Raw genomic sequence first — 11,742 nt, forward strand, 5'->3', positions numbered from 1 at the left:
CCCCGGCACCTGAACTGCTGACTGCTGGTCTAGGGCGTAAAACCACCATTCTGAAAACACATCATGACAAACGTCAGAAACACTGATATATCTCGAGGGATCGCTACTACTACCAGTTTCCTGGTCTCATCTCAGCTTCCTTGGTTCAAGTACGGATCCTCTGCTTTCAGTAGTACGGGCCCATACTACCTTCCACATCTATCCGTACTTTCCTCAAGTACTGCCTCGACTCCACCAAGTCACTTCTACTGCTACTGATCTATGCTACTCTCATCCTAGGCTTGCCCTAGGGAAATCTCTGACTCCACCCAATCCAGTCCTCAGCTGCTGAAGGCCTCCTTGTAATGCCAATTAGCCATCACCTGAATACCATCACATGTGGCGAGGCTCAGATAATCCTTCGAGTAAAAGACTCGTTCCTACAACGGTTAGACTTAAACAAGAGCTGCGCAATAGCGCCAAATCTAGCACTCTGAGATTATTCAACCCTGTTCACATGTGACGTGACGTATTTGTTGGATATAGTGTCTAAGTCCATAACTATATTTGGTATGTACTTGACCCGACCCGTCATGGTCCATTTGGGTTACACTTCACCCGAACAATTTACGGATAATCTTTTGAGAATAGTATAAGTTATGATTTATTAATATATTATAAGTTCTAATATATTAATATAAAATCATATTATTTAATTAGTGTTGATCTATAATTAATTTAGAATTAATTTAGAGATCAAAAGTATGACTAATTAAATATGGGCTCTTGTATTTATATAGTGTGGGCTAATGCTTATTTGGAATGGGCTAGGCTTGCATGGAAAGTCCATGGATACTCCATGGAGCTTTAACCCATGGATCTCATGGAAATGAAAAGACATGGGTATTAGGGTTTACATGGATGTAACCCTAATCCACCACACTATATAAAGGAGGCTTTGGTTCTTGAAATTGCACTAGTTGATGTGTGTAAACTAAGAGGGCCGATTTCAAGAAGTTTGTGACTATTCTCTCAAGTTTCCAAGTTTGTGGTGATTTGTGACTTCCATTTGAGGCATCCACATTATTGGTGTTAGGCTCTCAAACTCCAAGCAATCAACTACTACTACAAGGTAAGTAATTCTACTAGTTTTATTTGATTCAAGTACCCCATGCCATGCTAGTTAGGATAAGAACCTTGGAAAAATAATTATTTGCATGTATCTTAGTCAAACATAGATCCAAGGTTTCTAGGGTTGCATGTACACCATAGGAGTGTTAGAATGCTGAAAACCCATCAGTGGTATCAGAGGCTGGTTTGTTTATTTGATACTTGATGCAAAAAAAAAAAAAAAAAAAAAAAAAAAAAAAAAAACTTGAAAATCGAAGTTTTGTTCAAAAGCTCATATCAAAATTTCAAGTTTTTGTATATGTACTTACGATTCTTGAAATTTTTGATATGAACATTCATAAACATATGAGCTTAGAAGATCATAGAAATTATGTGCTAATAATTGATTAGATTAATTCTTGATCTTTATGTGTTTTAATGGAGTCCATAACTAGTTCTTAAGTTATGGATAACCAAAAGTCACATTTATAAATAACCATTAAAAGAACACATAGGTTACAAAAAATGAAGAGTCTTCATTTTTAATAACCATTAACTCATAAGTTATGAGAAATGAAAAGTTTTGAAAGTTTACAAAACTTGCCCTCAAGTTTTGGAACATGTAAAGTCATATTAAAAACTTTAGTTCCAACCCCTAGAATTTTAAAAGTTAAAATTCAATCCTTATACTTTATAATATTATAAGTTTAATAATATTTATATATGTATAAGATCAAGTCGTCTTACCGCTAGTACGCCTCATTCACGAAGCCGGTCTATAAGGGGGGTATAAGGTTGTTGTCTATAAAATGGCAACTTAATGGGTGTCCACTCTCACCCACCGCTTCCTTGATCGGTGGAGGGTCGTTAGCCGAACGGGTAGGACAAGGACTTATAAATTCTCATTAAAAGTATAATGATAATACTAAAGTAACTAAACTTTATTGAATTCCCAATCTTAGTTATTTTAGGAAAATGTGAATAAGGTGCTCATCCATGAAATTACACTTTACACTTTGTTTAAGTCATTAGTGGAGTGTGTGTGGTTAACCGGCACAGTAACTTGAACTTAACAAGGTAGGTAAAGGGTGACTTAATGTTTATCATAGTATCGATGGAGCGTGTGTGGTTAACCGGCACATCGATTGAGGGGTAATACATTAAGGGTACCAAGTAATTTGCATGGTTACTTCACACCTTGTTTTGTGATCCTCGGCATCCCAGTCACAAAACTTGAAGGGCACACTCGAGATTGAAACATGCCATTGAAGAAAGTTCAATAAATCTCAAAGAATCTAGGAGTTTCTAAACCAATTAAAACCTAATTAAACATTTCGTTTTTCATGGTGGAAATTGGTGAATCGTCATTCACCTACCTTCAAATATCTTATAGCTTAGATTACGACATCCTTCTTCTAAGTTATAAAATATTGTGTTGGGTCCTAGCCTTAATATTACATTTGGGTGTTTTGTTAAGGACTATCTCTATATCTAATCTAATCTATTCCCTCTTCTTTTCAGATGTCTTCCAATAACAATGCTTCTGGCTCAAACCCTACTAGCTCCTTCTCTCTCATGAATCTTTGTGGGAGAGTCATCTTTGATGGGTCCAACTTTACAGATTGGATCAGAAACATCAGGATGGTCACTCGGTATGAGAACAAAGAATATGTTTTCGACAAGGAGCTGAAGGTACCCGAGCCAACTGCTACTCCTGAAGAGCTTGCTGAATATGAGGTACATGAAAGAGATGCTACAAAAGTGGCATGCATCATGATGGCCACCATGACAGCCGAGCTCCAAAAGTCCTATGAGGACTATTATCCTTTTGAGATGCACCAGGACTTGATGGACTGCTACCATCAAAGTGCTCGTCAAGAGCGATATGAAATAATCTCCTCCATGATAACAACCCGAATGAAGGATGGTGAACGCATCACGGGCCACATGCAGAAAATGCAAAGGTATGTGGACCGTTTACTGAAGCTGAATGTGAACTTCCCTGAGGAGTTATCAATAGACATCATTTTGCACTCCTTTCCATCGTGTTATGATCAATTCCGCATGACATATCACATGAACAAGGAAGAAGTCACCCTCAGCAAACTTCAAGGACTCTTGAAGACCACCGAAAGTGGTCTAAAGGGTAAGTCGGTTGTTACTACTCCTACTCCTACTCCAACTGCGGCCAATGTCTTGGCAATCGGGCATGGCAAAGGGAAGAAGAGAAAGAACCCTTCTAAGGGTACCAAGGGTAAGACCCTTGAAGGCTCCTCTTCAAGCAAAACCAAGAAAGGTTTTGTCACTCCTTCTGCTAACCCTAATGAGGCTGAATGCTTCTATTGCCATGAAAAGTCGCACTGGAAGCGAAACTGCCCAAAGTACCAGCAAGATTTGAAGGATGGGAAAGTAAAACCCAACCATGCAGGTATATACACTATATTGTCTAATAACTCACCTCATTCTAAGTCTTGGGTCCTTGATACAGGTTGTGGTATTCACATATGTTGTGATTTGCAGGGACTAAAAAGAAGTGAGAATGTGGAGCAGGGAAAGATAAACTTGATCATGGGAAATAGGAAAGCTTCACCTGTCACCAAGATAGGAGTTTATTCCTTAGTGCTAAATAGTGGGTTTACATTAGATTTGAATAAATGTTATTATTCGCCAGAAATGGCAAGAAATGTTATTTCCTTTCATGCATTGTATAAACAAGGTTTTACCTTTTATTTTGATAATAATAATGGTAGTATTGATGCTTTCTTTAATAATGTTCTTTATTTTAAAGCATTACCTTGTGATGACGTGTATGAAACTGTATCTGTTGTAGATAATCTAGGAAATAATGTATTGTGTATTAACTCTTCCACTAACTTAGATAAAGCATCCTTATGGCATTGTCGTCTTGGACATGTAAGCAAGAAACGCATAGGCCAACTCCAAAAGGATGGAGTCTTGGAGTCATTTGACCTAAAGTCAGATGATAGTTGTGAATCTTGTTTGCTTGGTAAAATGACAAAGTCACCTTTTACTGGCACTTGTGCTAGGGCTGAAGGTTTGTTGGACCTCATACACACGGATGTGTGTGGACCCTTCAGAACCGCCACAAGAGATGCTAATCGGTTCTATGTGACTTTTACTGATGATTTTAGTAGATATGGATATGTCTACCTAATCAAGCATAAGTCAGAAACCTTTGAGAAATTCAAAGAGTTTAAGCAAGAAGTGGAGAATCAGTTGGGCAGGAACATTAAGATGCTTCGATCCGATCGTGGTGGTGAGTATCTTAGTACTGAGTTCCTTGACTATCTTAAGGAATGTGGGATTGTCTCACAATTGACACCTCCTAGGACACCACAGTTGAATGGTGTAGCTGAGAGGCGCAATCGGACCTTGTTGGACATGGTTAGTTCCATGATGAGTCGAGCTTCGCTACCAATCTCATTTTGGGGGTATGCCTTAGAGACTGCCGCCCATATCCTTAATCTAGTCCCTACAAAGAAGGTTGCCAAAAGACCTCACGAGGTGTGGACTGGAAAAGTTCCCAATCTAGACCATATCAAGATTTGGGGTTGCGAGGCTTTCGTGAGACGCGAGACTCACGATAAGCTCGAACCCCGAAGCGAAAGGTGTATTTTCATCGGCTACCCACAGAAATCCTTTGGTTACATCTTCTACAGACCCAGTGATAATGTGGTCTTTGTAGCAAGAAGAGGATTCTTTCGAGAGAGAGAATTCATGAGCCAAGGAGACAGTGGGAGGCAAATTGACCTTGAGGAAATTCAAGAGTCAAGTGGTGAAGGAACCTCAAACCCTAGCCCTCAACCTGAGGAGGAAACTCCTGTTGAGCCGACTGAAGAATCTATATCTCTGAGGCGTTCCACCAGAGTTAGGAATGCACCTGAGCATTATTATGGTTTTCATAATACTGCAGAAGGTGAGAAACTTATCAGTGATAACACACTGGTAAATCTGGATGAGCCTAACAGCTACACGGAAGCCATGGCAGGCCCTGAGGCAGCTAAATGGAAAGAGGCTATGGATAGCGAGATACAGTCCATGTATGACAATCAAGTTTGGAACTTGGTTGACAATGTACCTGATCGTAAGATAGTTGGGTGAAAATGGATCTTCAAGAAGAAGACCGACATGGATGGTAATGTACACACTTATAAGGCACGACTGGTTGCAAAGGGTTATTCTCAAACTCCGGGAGCTGATTATGATGAGACCTTTTCACCAGTGGCCAAGATTAAGTCTATTAGGGTTCTGTTAGCCATTACTGCATTTCATGATTATGAAATATGGCAAATGGATGTCAAAACCGCTTTCCTTAATGGAAAGTTGGCTGAAGATGTTTACATGGTTCAGCCAGGGGGTTTTGTCAGTACAGAGTACCCCAGTAGAGTGTGTAAGCTCGAGAAATCCATTTATGGATTAAAACAGGCACCTCGCAGATGGAATCTTTGCTTTGATGAGAAAGTCAAATAATTTGGCTTTTTAAGGAGTGAAGATGATTCTTGTGTCTATATCAAGGCTAGTGGGAGTATAGTCAGCTTTTTGGTACTGTATGTGAATGACATACTACTCATAGGAAATGACATCCCAACCCTGCAGGAAGTAAAGTCCTGGCTTGGGAAGTGTTTCGCTATGAAGGACCTTGGAGAAGCTGCATATATCCTAGGGATAAGGATTTTGAGAAACAGGAGTAAAAGACTAATTGGACTTAGTCAAAGCACCTATGTGGACAAAGTGTTGAAAAGGTTCAACATGCATAACTCCAAGAAAGGAGAGTTACCCATCCAGAGTAACGCCAGATTGAGTAAGACACAAAGCCCTAGTACTGAGGCTGAGATAGCAGAAATGAGTCGAATACCTTATGCTTCAGTTGTAGGATCAATCATGTATGCTATGACGTGTACTCGACCTGATGTAGCCTTTGCTTTGAGCATGGTTAGCAGGTATCAGGGGAACCCTGGCAAGGCACACTGGACTGCGGTAAAGAATATCCTCAAGTACCTACGGAGGACTAAGGACTGGGTCCTTACCCTCGGTGGTAGTGAGGACTTGAGAGTTGTAGGGTACAGTGATTCTAGCTTTCAGACTGACAGGGATAATTTCCGCTCTCAGTCGGGCTGGGTCTTTACTCTAAACGGAGAGGCAATTACTTGGAAAAGTTACAAGCAGGAGACAGTGGCTGATTCCACTTGTGAATCAGAGTATATAGCAGCAAGCGAGGCAGCAAAGGAGGCTATATGGCTAAAGAACTTCATCGGAGACCTTGGAGTTGTACCAGCGATAAAGGAGCCAATGGAGATTTTCTGTGACAGCAATAGTGCGGTTGCCTTAGCCAAGGAACCAAGAGATCATGGGACATCCAGACACATTGACAGAAAATATCACTTAATCAGACATCGAATAGAAGAAGGAATCCTCGTGGCAAAGAGGGTATCATCGGGTGAGAACCCAGCAGATCCCCTCACGAAGGGACTGACTCGGGCTAAGCATCTCCAGCATGGTCGGAGCATAGGGCTGAAGGATGATATTAGTTTTAGTAGTTAGATAATCTTGAAATTTGTAAAATGTAATTAACATTTGATGATAAATAAAAGCTGTTATTTATGAGTAAAGTGTTGCTATCTCTTGTCAATCGTTTACTATTATTTCTTTTTGCATGTTTTGACTTCCAGATTAATTATGTTATGGTTTATATCATATAATTCAAACTCTCCACAGTCGGTCATATGTTGGAAGTAGATATGAATCAAGACTGTCATGGGTTGGCTTGTAGAGGTCTAAGATGTTAGACAAAGCGGGGCTACAGCACTCATGAGTGCTCATAAGTTCTGAGTATTGGATTCAACCCACGCTCACTTGTATCACTTCATGGAATTTATCTCGAGTGATCGTGAGACGGTAATATCATATAAGTCTTCAAACCTAGAGATATGATTTGTTGCCTATGAGTTGGTTATGCATTGATTGCACGAAAACGCATTGGTAACTCGATGTTATAAACCGTGCTTTTGTGTGTAATTCAACAAGTAGTAGAGCAAACATATGAGTCGAAGTTTATCTGTTCCTTCTAGGATTAGAAGCGATATCTGGGCCCCTCGATGATTTTGTTTTGACCTATGTATCGGGCCCGGTCAGAACTAAATTGATGTGTTCAGTTAAGTTCTATGTAAAACAAATCAGAAATCGGGAAACAAATGTTGGACAATAAGCAAGACCATGTTCCATGTATTTGTCCGGCTGATATCTAGAACAGAAGATTATATGATCACTTATCTAAAATGGCGCTTCTTAGTTCAACAGAGTTTAAAGAGCTACGATTGCTGATCGGTTCCTGAAGTCATACTTGCAGCTATAGTTATTAGACTTATCCAAGTGGGAGACTGTTGGATATAGTGTCTAAGTCCATAACTATATTTGGTATGTACTTGACCCGACCCGGCATGGTCCATTTGGGTTACACTTCACCCGAACAATTTACGGATAATCTTTTGAGAATAGTATAAGTTATGATTTATTAATATATTATAAGTTCTAATATATTAATATAAAATCATATTATTTAATTAGTGTTGATCTATAATTAATTTAGAATTAATTTAGAGATCAAAAGTATGACTAATTAAATATGGGCTCTTGTATTTATATAGTGTGGGCTAATGCTTATTTGGAATGGGCTAGGCTTGCATGGAAAGTCCATGGATACTCCATGGAGCTTTAACCCATGGATCTCATGGAAATGAAAAGACATGGGTATTAGGGTTTACATGGATGTAACCCTAATCCACCACACTATATAAAGGAGGCTTTGGTTCTTGAAATTGCACTAGTTGATGTGTGTAAACTAAGAGGGCCGATTTCAAGAAGTTTGTGACTATTCTCTCAAGTTTCCAAGTTTGTGGTGATTTGTGACTTCCATTTGAGGCATCCACATTATTGGTGCTAGGCTCTCAAACTCCAAGCAATCAACTACTACTACAAGGTAAGTAATTCTACTAGTTTTATTTGATTCAAGTACCCCATGCCATGCTAGTTAGGATAAGAACCTTGGAAAAATAATTATTTGCATGTATCTTAGTCAAACATAGATCCAAGGTTTCTAGGGTTGCATGTACACCATAGGAGTGTTAGAATGCTGAAAACCCATCAGTATTCACCTAATGGCTAATTCCCATCACTCCGAGTCCCACAAAGCACGAAGCAAGCAGCATTCAGACACAGGAGACTACTCAAGCAATTCTATCCTCATAACAAGAAACTGTACTAGCATACAATGCTAAGCTCATACTATCAGGCATAACCTAAACAGGCTATCCTACTGCTGTCTACTCAATACTGACATGCAATTCTCATAAAGCTGAAACACATATAGCAGGCACATAAGGCATCCTCCTAGATCCTTAGTCCTATTCTAGCATGATGTTCTACTGAAACTGGAACTGATATACATAACATAAACTTGTATGGGTAATTTGGGAGTACTTACTTGAGCTCAAGTATACTCAGATCTATGATCCATTTCCTTATAGGAGTCCCAATCTCGAGTTTGGATCCAAAAAGTCCCAAAAAGAAGCACATCTAAGCATACAAGACTATCAAATGGAAATAACAAGCAAGGTACAAGCTTTAGTACCAGAATGTGAGGCTGATGATCAAGAGACTCTGGATCTTCTTCTTCTCCTTTGGATCCTTCCTTCTTTCTTTCTCTTCCAAAACCTCCAAACTAGCACAAACACACTCAAGCTCAACAATAGGGGCTAGGGTTTACAGGGGAAATGCTCTAAAGGTGCTGGAGGCTGGGGTGGGAGGCTATAATGACGTTTATATAGGGTACAAACCCTTGAAATTAGGGCTTCATCCAGACAGGCAAACTCGCCGAGTCCTTTCATATGGACTCGCCGAGTAGCCAACTTAAAATGCATGAACATCCCGTCTCTACTCGACGAGTTGGGCTACAGACTCGTCGAGTATCCCTTAAGAAAATGAAAATTACTTTATTTAAATCACATACCAGAAATGGGGCGTTACAAGTTACTAGATTACTTTACTTTATCTTCTTGTATTGTAATACTCTCTATTGTCCAGTATGCCTTCATAGCTACTCTTAGAGACGTGATCTAATGTAACTTTTGAGACTCTATAAATAGAGCTCATTCTTTCTTATTCAATACAACTTCTGAATCTATCAATTCAATCTCTTTTCTCTATCTTATTACGCATCCTAAATCTCTTCTTTCTCTCAAAGTTCTTTATATCATAAATATTATCTCTCTTCGGAGCAAGTCACTTGTGACTTAATCACTAAGTTTGATCTCACTTATTAACTTGGTTTGAATGCATTCCTCGTTATGAATCAACTTATGTGTATACTTGATATAACAACTGCTGTCATTTACATTTCCTTACTTTTCCGCAACTAACTTTCTAACTATCTAACTCTAACTTATTTATATTATTGTTGAGCTTTTAGATCCTTCGAGATAAACTATTCCGCAACTATACTTGTTCTAACGTTTTTTCAAGTGTCTCAAGTTTTTCTCTCAACAAGGAGTTTCAGGTAACTATAAGTCATAAATTGTTGTTTGGTAAACATTTACACTTCAACTTATGTTTATATTGTTAATGTGTAGAAAAAATGTTGTTGGGATGAGACAATAGACTCGCTGGTGAGGCAAGCTTGGGCAAGGAAAGCGGAACAAAGTTATGGTCAATATCTCTTCAACATGAGGAGCCCAAAAAGAAACAAACATGGCTTTAAACCAGCTCATATTCCACAGGAAGTCTGGAACTCCTGGAAATTAAAATGGAATACAGAAGAATACAAGCTAAAATCTGAGCAGAACAAGAAGAATAGGCATAACGGTGTGGCTGATGGAGTAGCGAAACCCACACATAACGCTGGATCCGCATGTCATTTGAAGATAGCTTCTGATTTGGTAATTTTTTAAATGGTACATCGTATCAATGTTTGCATATGTTTATCTGTATATTTGACTTTTTATATGGTATTTATGCAGAAGAGGAAATTGGGACATGAGCCACCCCATAGTGAATTGTTCCTGTATACACACACTAAGAATCATGATGGAGTCACTTTCACAAATGAAAAAGATAGACAAATTCATGTAATATTCATTTCAGTTTAAATTAACTTTTATATTGTAGCTACTGCATAATATCATTCCTAAATTTGATATCTTTTAACTTATAATATTTTTATTTTGTAGGCGACCTATACAGAAAAACGAAAAGAGTTGGAAGCTGAAGGTGTTGAATTTGAGGATGACAAGCTATTTTATGTTGTTGTAGATGGTCATGAAAAAAAAAGACTTTATGGATTAGGCTCTTTTGCAAAGGCGGTTCCCAATAGGAATGGTAAAACGGATGTAACTTACATTCCAGAAAAAAAATGATGAAATAGAAGAAATGAGGGAGCTTGTTGCTAAACAACAATAGCAAAACGAAGAGCTTAAAGAAATGATGAACGCCCAACAAGAGGAAAACAAAGCAAGGGTCGGTCATCTTGAAAAACAACTTCACACGACATTAGATCTTATTAATGGCTTTACAAAACAACAAGAGTAATAGTTTGATATATGTTTATTGAAGATTATGTATTTTAGAGTAGCAAGTTTCTTTTTTCAATGTAATAAATAATTATTTTGTTATTTTATGATATGATGGTTATGATTTTTTTGTTTTTCATATATTTCTACAAAATTATTTGGATATAATTTATAAATCAATTATCCATCGGTCCATATTGAATCTGGTATATAATATATATACATCACTAAAATTGCTAGGGAATCATGACCACGAAATTTGCTAGGAAGTGATCAAACGGAATTTGCTAGGGATTCATGACCACATAATTTGCTAGGGATTCACCACCACGAATTTAACTAGGGATTCATCACCACGAATTTAGCTAGGGATTCATCACCATGGATTTTGCTAGGGATTCATCACCACGGATCTTGCTAGGGATTAACTACAACGGAATTTGTGACGGAAGAACTACCACGAAATTTTTGATGGAAACCTACTACGGCATACACCACGGAATACCATCTACCACAGATTTCATTTCGTTGTCACAATTGCGACGGAATTATCGTTTCCGTTGCAAACTCGTCGCTGCGACGTTTTTAGGGACAGAAATAGGTCGTTGCAAATTCTATCGTTATTCGTTTTTTGCAACGGAATTTCAGCTTTTCGCAACGGATTCCTTCCGTAGCAAAATCTCGTTTTTCTTGTAGTGTCTTATATATGTGGGCTTATGATCCATAGTTCTTCATGTTGGGCTAAACCCATGGAGTAACCCATGGATACTTCATGGAGGTTTTAACCCATGGAGCATGAAGAATATGGAAAGACATGAGTTAGATAGTGTAACCCTAATAGCCACAATATATAAGGACCCCATGGCTCAAGAAATCGGCACTAAGGTGTCATATGAGAGGGATAGCCGATTTGAGCATACAAACTTTTCTCTCAAGTTATTCCAAGTTGTTGTTGGTGTTATGTGAACCATTTGAGGTGTCACACTTGAGGCACTCGGCTCTTAAGCTCCATGGAATCAAGCTACAAGAATAAATGTATGTTACTCTAACTAGTATCTTATTTGGTATATGA

This window comes from Lactuca virosa, chromosome 9 (assembly GCF_052849685.1).
Source record: "Lactuca virosa cultivar CGN04683 chromosome 9, Lactuca_virosa_CGN04683_v6, whole genome shotgun sequence".
NCBI classification, from domain to species: domain Eukaryota; kingdom Viridiplantae; phylum Streptophyta; class Magnoliopsida; order Asterales; family Asteraceae; genus Lactuca; species Lactuca virosa.